The following is a 9,048-nucleotide window of genomic DNA, read 5'->3' as shown; positions in this document are numbered from 1 at the left end:
TCAGGGAAACAGGATGCCAAGGGGCCAGTGGAAATGGGAGGGGCAGACGAATCATGCTAGGTGGGTGGCTGCAATGCGAGCTTTCGGAAATTGAAACTGGCATTAGAAGAGTGGCTATGAAAACCAGCATTCGTAGAACAAACTGAATACTAAGAAGCTTAAATACACCAGCTACAGTACCCAGAAGATCATGCGATTCAGTGCATTATTAGTAAAGACTATGCAGATAGAAATTCTAATTTAAATATTAGAACATTTTCGTATTTTCATTGTGGTTATCAGCTTCTTTTAAATTTTAGAAATCAATGTTCCTGAATTTTAAGTAACACTACTATCTAATAGTGCTATCTAAAATATTTAATATCACCCAAAAAACTCTATGCTCCACCTCAAGAATACTTAGCCTGAAGTCAGAAAATTCCGTCCAATTCGGTATGAATACAAAGATCTATTCTCGGTGACCCAGAAACCAAATGAAAGAACACTTCATACATTAAAGAAACGAATGCAGCGCCAATCAGCCAATGGGAAACCCCAAGATTAGCAATTTTAGGCCATCTCGATTCCAGGCTGTGCACCTGATCTCAGTTATCAATGGTGTTCAGCCCCCGGAGAGGAGATCATAATGTACATACACCTATACCCATGGAACCGATCATTTCGACAGTCGCAATTCCTCGCAAGCGATCGGGCAAAAATAGCCAGCGCCTCCGAACACAAACATTATTAACGCTTCTGTTGTTGTTTGGATAAGTTTTACTCAATCGCATCGCATCGCATCGAGTCATCATCATCATCCAGTCCATTCCGCGGCCTGAAAACGCGAGGCGAGGCAATAGCGATGGAACTGGCGATGGTGAGAGCAAGCAGGTCTCCAAAAATAATGCCAACAACAGTGCGACGAACACAAGGCCAACAGCTGGTCGCTCGTCTTTGGACCCGAATCCGCATCTCTGAATCTGAATCTGCGTCTTCATCGACACTAGCACCCAACATCTCCGTGGCCGTCGCCTCCGTCCCCTTTTCCAATCCCCAACTACGTCCCTGACTGGCGTCGCATCCATTCCGTTCGCTCTGTTTCGGCTCGTCGTTCCACATTCACGTCGACATCCACACAGCGCAACATATCCACACTAAAATCCGCCGAAACCTGCAGAACTCTTTTGCCCTTACCCGTGGGACGGGGTTCATATTTTGTCGAATATTTGGCGAACTAGTGTTGTATCCCAGCTTTAATTTCCATGATAACTGTTTGAGACCTTAATGCATTTTCAATGTCTTCATATCTGAACAATATTTAAACAATTACAAAATACAAAATACTTATTATTTAAGATATGCCACGACGAGTGCGAAAACAAGACAACTGCAATATACCCAGAATCGCGTAGTTTTATCAATAGATAAAATATATTAAGAATAGAAACCAAACATAGAAAATTTATACTAATACTACGATCCTACAATCAGGAACACAAAAGCATCTTGCAAGGGTATTTAAAGCTTCGGTTGCAACATTTAAACCTCCTTTCTGCTGATATTTCAAGTAACTAGCACAGGCAACAACAACATCAGTTCAGCAGCACCAGCACCAGCACCGAACATGTTCAAAGTTTCTCGGATGCGACGGCGACAACCAGCACAAGCAACAAAAACAACAACCAAGAGCCGCCTCCGCCGCACACTCGCATAAAATTTTAATACAAAAATGCTGCCAAACATTTGCCCACCCCCGCAGTAGCAGCAGAGGCCGACGCAGAGGCAGTGGCAGTGGCAGCGGCAGAGACCATTACGCAGGGGCCTCTTTCTTTCGCTCCCTCTTTCTCTTCGACCTGGCACTCAACTGAACTCAGCTCAGCCCAGCTCAACTCGCCGTTCAGCAATTTCATTTCAACATGCTTCTAACAGAGCTCGAGCACAGCCAACAGATCTTGGTTCGCTTTAGCAAAAGCATCTTAAATTTTTCTGTTCGACCGTACAACCCGCCATCCCCCCACCGACCACCTTCCGCCATCGGTCCCGTCGACCCCGTACTTTATAGTCGTACTTTGTTGGTTTTCTACCCACAAGTCTTTCTCTTTTTCGTTGTCGCTATACCCAGAGCCAGAGCCAGTGCCAGAGCCATAGCCAAGCCGTAGCCAGAAGAAGCACAGGCCGGGGCAAAAAACCGAGGGAAAAAGAATTTTTTGTATAGGTATTATTTCGTTCCCACATACGACGCGCCGAGGCGAACGACGGTCGGTCGGATGGTCGGATAGACGGCTGGTTTGTTGGTTGGTTTGTCGTTTAGTCCCACAGTCGACCGTCGGATGGGACGATGGGACTATTCGACGGTCGAAATGAACGAAACGAGAATGAGTGTGGGATGAGAGGCAATGAGTGGTCGGGTCGGGTCTGGGGAGGGTAAGGAAGGGAAACGGCAGAGGCCGTGACAGCGTCAGCGCATGTATGTACATATAAAACCCGATACTACGTCAGCCAGGGTTGCCAGGGTAGATAGGCAAGCTAAAGAAATAATTCCCCTGGCGGAAAGGCTGAAGATTCGTATTGCTGCATAAGTAAAATTGTCAACTTTTTCCATCGAGTGCAAAATCCAGACTTTGAAAATCTAAAAGTATCAAACATATAATGAAATATATTAAATATTAAATTATAGCCGTTTTCAAGTGATATTACTTAAATTTGTAGTACTATAAAAAGCAACCGTATGGATCTGCCGGTCGGGTTGTTCTTTAACGTTTTACTTTAAACGATGAATCCATCCAATCTATGGTTCCAAGGAACTCGTTATATTGCTCACAATCTGCTCTGTGAGACCCGTTGCGAGGGTTCAATGCCGTTTCGTATGGCCAACCGCCTGGCAACCCTGTGCACTTGTGTTGCTGCTTTAACTGCTGCTGCTGCCTCTGCTGATGTTATGCCGCCTGTCTGCCAACCAGCCTGCAATATCCCGCTACCCGCTCGCCGTTCCTGCACCCCGTCCGCCCCCGCCTCGGCCCCCTGCCAACGGGTGTACGGCCATCAAGCCATTTGCCTCTGACAGCGCACACGATGCGCCGCACAAATATCGTCGGGCAGCCAGCGCACATACAACCCGACGTTGTATGTACGGGCTACATATTTTTGTAGGTTATGTGTATATAGCTGGCGGTCGGTGAAGCGGTGTGAGTCGAGCATTGGGATTGTGGGAGAGAACGAACGAAACACCAAACGAACGAACTTCGGCGTCGCAACGAAAACGAGCTTTGCCTTTCGGCCCTCTCTCTCTTTCTCTTACTCCATGTACGAGGCAACTGTGTGTGGGGGAGTGTATAAATACAGTGGGTACTGCTAGGTAAGGAAAGGTTAGATACTTTTGCTTATTTCACTTATAAAAGTTTGATTTTATTCTAATTAAAACCACTGAAACAATGGGAATATGAAGTAAGATAGATTTAGCAGAACAAAAACGATTTTAAATATTTAAATGTAAGAATTGTGCATTATAATATGCATATATTTTTGTTTAATTTTGTTCGATTACTAAATTAATCAACGGAACATTTTTTTAAACTATGTATATGGTAAATATTGAAATTCAAATTATACAATCGTTATCTGTTAAGGTTTTAGTCTCAGTGGTATCCCTTAACGAGTACCGCCTGTACACTCTGTATATAAAATGTTAAAACTCTGATTATGACGATGACGTTGGGCTGCGGGGTGAATGGTGGGGTGGAATCGGGTGGGATGGTTGTTGAAGAGGGGAGCAGGCGGTTGGGATTCGGGGATGAGCAACGACAGCACAACAACAGAGAAGAGCTGAGCGCACACACAAAATAAAGCAGAGGAAGAAGAAGCAGCAACAGAAGAGGGAAAAAAGTTTCAAATGGAAATTTTGAATTAATGAACGAAACGAAACGAAATGAACTAAACTGGTTTCATTTGTGCTCTGAGCTCAGAGTTGTTTTTGCTTTAGCCTGACGTTCCACACTCTTTTTTCTGCCATTCCTGTTGTTGTTGCTGGTGTCGTCGTTGTTGTGCCGCTTTCTTGGCGGCCTGTATGTACGTTTCTCATTTGAAAATATTTTCGCCTCGAACGAAAGAGGCTAATTAAGCCAAAGGAATTTCTCTGCAATTTCCAGCCAGCAGCAGCAACAACAATTGAGTTTCGAACGATTCAGTTTGAAAACTTGTCGTCGTCGTCGTCAGCTGGGTTTTAAGTTTTCGTAGTTTTTGCAAGAGGAAGAGAGCAGGAAGTGAATGAGAATTCTCTTTTCTTTTGTTTTTGCGGCGAGGCGATCCGCAAGCGATACGTCGAATTCGCCGCGAACGGATCGCTTTTGTTTATTGCTGCCACTTTGGTTTTGCTCGCTTTTCAAGGCAATCAGGTGCAATAGTTTCTCGCTCGGCGGTTCCGAATGGTCGCCTTTGTGGCAGAGTGGCTGTTGTTATTGTTGGTCCCCCGAAACAACAACAAGCTCCGGACCCAAAGCGGAAATGAGTGGATCGGATCGGATCGAATAGACCGATGACGATAGGTTCGCGGCAAACCGAACAAGTGCAGAATCGGCAAGGAGCGTGATCTCTAGTGCTTAATGCAAGACTTTTTCTGGACACTGGGAAAAAGACGTAGTCTTACCATATTTTTACTATTCACTATTGATATTCACTATTGATATTGTTCAGATCTCCTAATTATGTTCAGGACCAGTATTTTAAATATTTCTGTTTAAACCTAGGTATTATAAAGATTTTTATTATAAAGATTCAACAAAACGGGATCTACTTCAATTGTTAAAAAGGTGTTTAAATTATTTCTCAAGCTACTGCTTACTTTGTTGTCTCCTGAAACCTAATTGAAAGCAAAAACATTTAGCAGCTTTTACAGATCATGCTGACTTTTTTAACAACCTACTCAACAATTGCGTACATTTTTTAGTTTCGTTAATGGGGAATCCCCCTCTGAGCTCCTGCCGAAGTATGGATGATGTTACTTAGGGAACACCAATCTACACCTGCCTGAGTATTTAATAAAGAAGTTTCTTCCGTATTTTAGCAAATGACATACTCTCGCATTTCTCCGTTTTTTTCAGTGAATATAAGTTGTGTGGTGGCGCTGCCGTTGATTATTGTTCCTTGAACAACGGCGGCGAGTGCTTCCTGTTCGAATGGTTTCTTATCAGCAGGTTGCACCGATGCTATCGGTCAGGGTCGTCGGTTCAGGCAGTTCGTGGCTGCAGGTTGCTCCTATTTTGCTCCTGCTCCTGTTGACAGATTGTATAATTGGCGTTGAATTGATTCGATTACTGAGCGTAGCTCCCTCCTTCTGATTGCTTTTATTCCGCTTTATAGTGCGAATGAGTAGCACGAAGTCCCCATATGCCCCATGTGTGTTTCTGAGTGATGCAAGCTGTAATTAGGTAATAAACTTCGTAAGGATGCAGGTAATTAGTTGTTAGGAAACAAATCTAGTAATTTCTTTTAAATTCATATTACAGGAACGTTGCCGATTTAAGTTTATGAAGCCAAAAAAACGGCAAATTAAAAACCGTAAAACAATACTTTTAAATAGCAAATTGAAAAACTTTTCAAACACACTAATTGGCTATCAGTGCACCAAATATTACAAACTCTTAAAAATACCTTTAACCGTTTTTAAACCATTTAAGTACATTTGATTAAGTAGGGATGTTTACAGCTACATAATCATACATTGGGGGACTTAAAACCAAATATCTTGCCAAAATTAGTAGATATAAACATTGAATTTTAAAATTTTACTTCATATCTTAACATTTTTAGGCTATTGAATACAAATATCATAATATAAGGAGGACTATTACTAACTCTGTGGATGACTTCCCAGTTAACCATATTCAGTGCTTTCCCGGCTATGCAAAACATTCAACTGGGAGGCAAGACTTGGCGAAGCGGACACCTGTTTTTGCAACACGATCGCTATTGTTGTTGCGCGGCTGCGGTGTTGCTGCCGTGGATGGTGCAGCAGTAGCAGTACAATGGTGGTGGTGCTGCTGCTGAAAAGTCCTCCTCCCCAACAACCCTCTCCTCTCATCTGCTGCTTCTGCCACTCGGGCCATTTATTCAGCATTCAAAACTCGTCTAAATCTAAACCGAAGCAACATGTGTGTTGTTTGCCAGTGAGTGAGTGCCGGCTAGCTTTCAATGGGACACGTTTGGTGGGGGTGGTTCGTTCAGTTCAGTTCAGCACAGTGGTGTTTCTGTGGGTGGGTGTTGTCCTCAGGGGGTGGCGCAGCCTCTGGGCCACCAACTACATATATGTGTGAATAGCGAATGCTGGCAAAATATTTGCACGACGCAGCCTCGCCAAAACACACGCATACACATTTAGAAAAGCTAACGGCAGCGGCAGGCGCAGCGCGTGTGGGCGGTTGCGCAACGTCGCTGCCGACGTCTATACCGCTGTCGCAGCTGCCGCCTCAGCCGACGTCGCTTGCATTGAACTCGGAAGTAGAAGCAATAGAAATAGAGAATAAAAATAAAACCAGTTGGCGACGCGGGCCAACATGCAACATTAACATCATAACATATTTAAATCGCCAACAGCGCCGCCAGCGGCATTGTAACAGCAGCATCAACGTCACAGTCACCGTCGGCAGCGCAGCATTGGGATCCGAAGCTTTTACTCTCACGTGGAAAGCGATATTTTATCACCGCCGTGCCGTTGTTGTGATTTATTTGCTGCACTGCCTCGTGTCCACGAATTTAACTAAACAAGCAAAGTGGCCCAGAAACACAGGAGCTCCCGACGCAGCGATACTCAGGAAATATCTGAGATCGGGGGTGATACGTTCCACTGCTGCATTCATTTATGATCGATCGATTGATCGGGTGATTGAATCGTCAAAAGTATGCTGCGGAAAATGTCAGCAAACTCAAGAGATTAAATAAATAGATAACCAAAGGATTGCAGATGGGCATATAATAAAAGCATTAATCATCTATAACAAGTATATGGGGGTTGCAACATTATGGATTATGTATTCAACATATGCTTCTTTACTTTAAGTTTTTTTTATCAAATAAAAACCTGCCTTTTTTTTCAAAATGAAAACTTCAACTATTTTAGAACCCCAGGACGATCATTTATAAAAACCTTATTATATATTGGTTAATCGTTCTGTTGCTTTATAGTTAGGCTTTACTCCTCTGGCAAAATCCCGCTATTAAAGATGTGCTCATATTTAGCATTTATCTATCGTTCAAAATTTGCATAAAATCAGGAAGATCATAGATCCCATTAGATTTTCCAACTACTCCATAGCAGTAAGGCTTCCCTCTACCATCTGGTACAGTCATCCCCTCCCCGCGAGATACATAGTACCCGGGGACCTATTGTACCACAGTTGATAACCAATAGCGATGGCCTCGACCAGTTGCATGTCCGTCATCAGCTGGACGAGAACCCGAACTACCTTTGGACCCCTGTCGATGGGGAATAAAAAATAAACCCCAATCTCGTTCGCCTCGAAGTAATGACATCAGCGACTGAGACGCGGCAGTGACGGAAGCAGCGGAGCAGGATACGGCTAAATATGCGACGCAAAATTGGTTAGGTTGGGTTGGATTTTGGTTGGGTTTGGCCATCCCATTTGCCGAGCCAGGCAGCAGCTCGAAAACAATCAGTCAGCGTTGGTACGCAGCCTGCGACGGACTGGCCGACTTCGACTTCTCCTGCGCTGACCTTCAATCAAGAGTTCGCTTTGGGAAGGCGAATTTGAATTGGCGCGCGCTTTCTGGCCAATATGCAGTTGTCTTTATTTCATTTCATTTTGCGACTTTTTGGGCCAAAAGAGATAAGCTGGGCGAAAAGCAGGGAAAAAACGAAAAACAAAAAATGTTTCAAGGCGAAATTCGCACAGCAATCTTGGCAATAGCGCATAAAATAGCACAGAGCGCACACGAAGCGGGCAAAAAGTACCTGGCAGATACAGATACGACTGCCAGTGTGCGAAGCGAACCAGTCAGCCAACATCTGAGATACAGATACGAGCGCGCCGCTGAAATAAACAAAAATGTTTCCACAAAGAGGGGAGGTGAAGAGAAGAGAAGTGAAGGGGAAAGGAGAGAAGAGGAGAGAGACCAGAAGAGAAGATGGCGACGTCGCCAGCGAAACAGCAACAGCAATAGCAGCTCGAGTTCAGTTTTGCTTTTCCCAGCGAGCGTTTCAGTCGCTTTGCCTGAGTTTGCTTTGTCGCTGCCTTCGCCGCATACCACTCACACACGCACACACACACTGACAAAGACTGCCATGCATGTGCCCATGTGGAAATGTACCTTTATATAAACGAAAACGAACGACCCGATACGAAACGAAACAAAATCCCAACTGACAAGCAAGACTGACACACAGATACACGCACACACAGCGGCGAGAGATACACCGTTGGTGGTATTGGTGTAGACTGTTAGTCAGCATTTGTGCGGCATAGGGTTGCCATATGGCCGAAATCTACGCGGTCATGGGGTTTACTCTATGGCTGGTTTGGAAAAGTACTGGGTGTCAAAATATATTCCTTTTAAAAATATATTACTTTTAGAAAAGTAGTCATATTCATTATATAATGTTCTATATATGTATATATTATATTTATGTACACAGCTGAAAGAATAACAGCTTCAAAAGTGTAATTTAAATGATAGACTCTTGAGAACTATTGATGTTGTATATATAGCACAGTATGTACGATTTTTTATATCTTGAGCACTGTCCTATAATTTTGACTATTAAATATGAACTTCGATATTCATTTGAAACCTGAATGTTAAGGAACGTTTTTTTGCCAAGTATGAAAATATAATAATAATAAACCAAGCAATTTAAACATTTTTTACAATGACTAAGAATAAACATGGCTATCGAAATCCCATGAACAAACATAAATAATTATATTTTTAACGTATGCTGTTGGAATATGGGAGTTGGTATTGCATTCTGATAAATAACAATGTGTAGTCTATACAACTCTAGTATATCTTGTCAGCCCTGAAAAGTTTCGAAAACCTTACTCGATCGCTATCTCAAGA

The sequence above is a fragment of the Drosophila teissieri genome, chromosome 3R (assembly GCF_016746235.2).
Source record: "Drosophila teissieri strain GT53w chromosome 3R, Prin_Dtei_1.1, whole genome shotgun sequence".
NCBI classification, from domain to species: domain Eukaryota; kingdom Metazoa; phylum Arthropoda; class Insecta; order Diptera; family Drosophilidae; genus Drosophila; species Drosophila teissieri.
The sequence above is the reverse complement of the archived record's forward strand: the minus strand, read 5'-3'. Positions refer to the sequence as shown.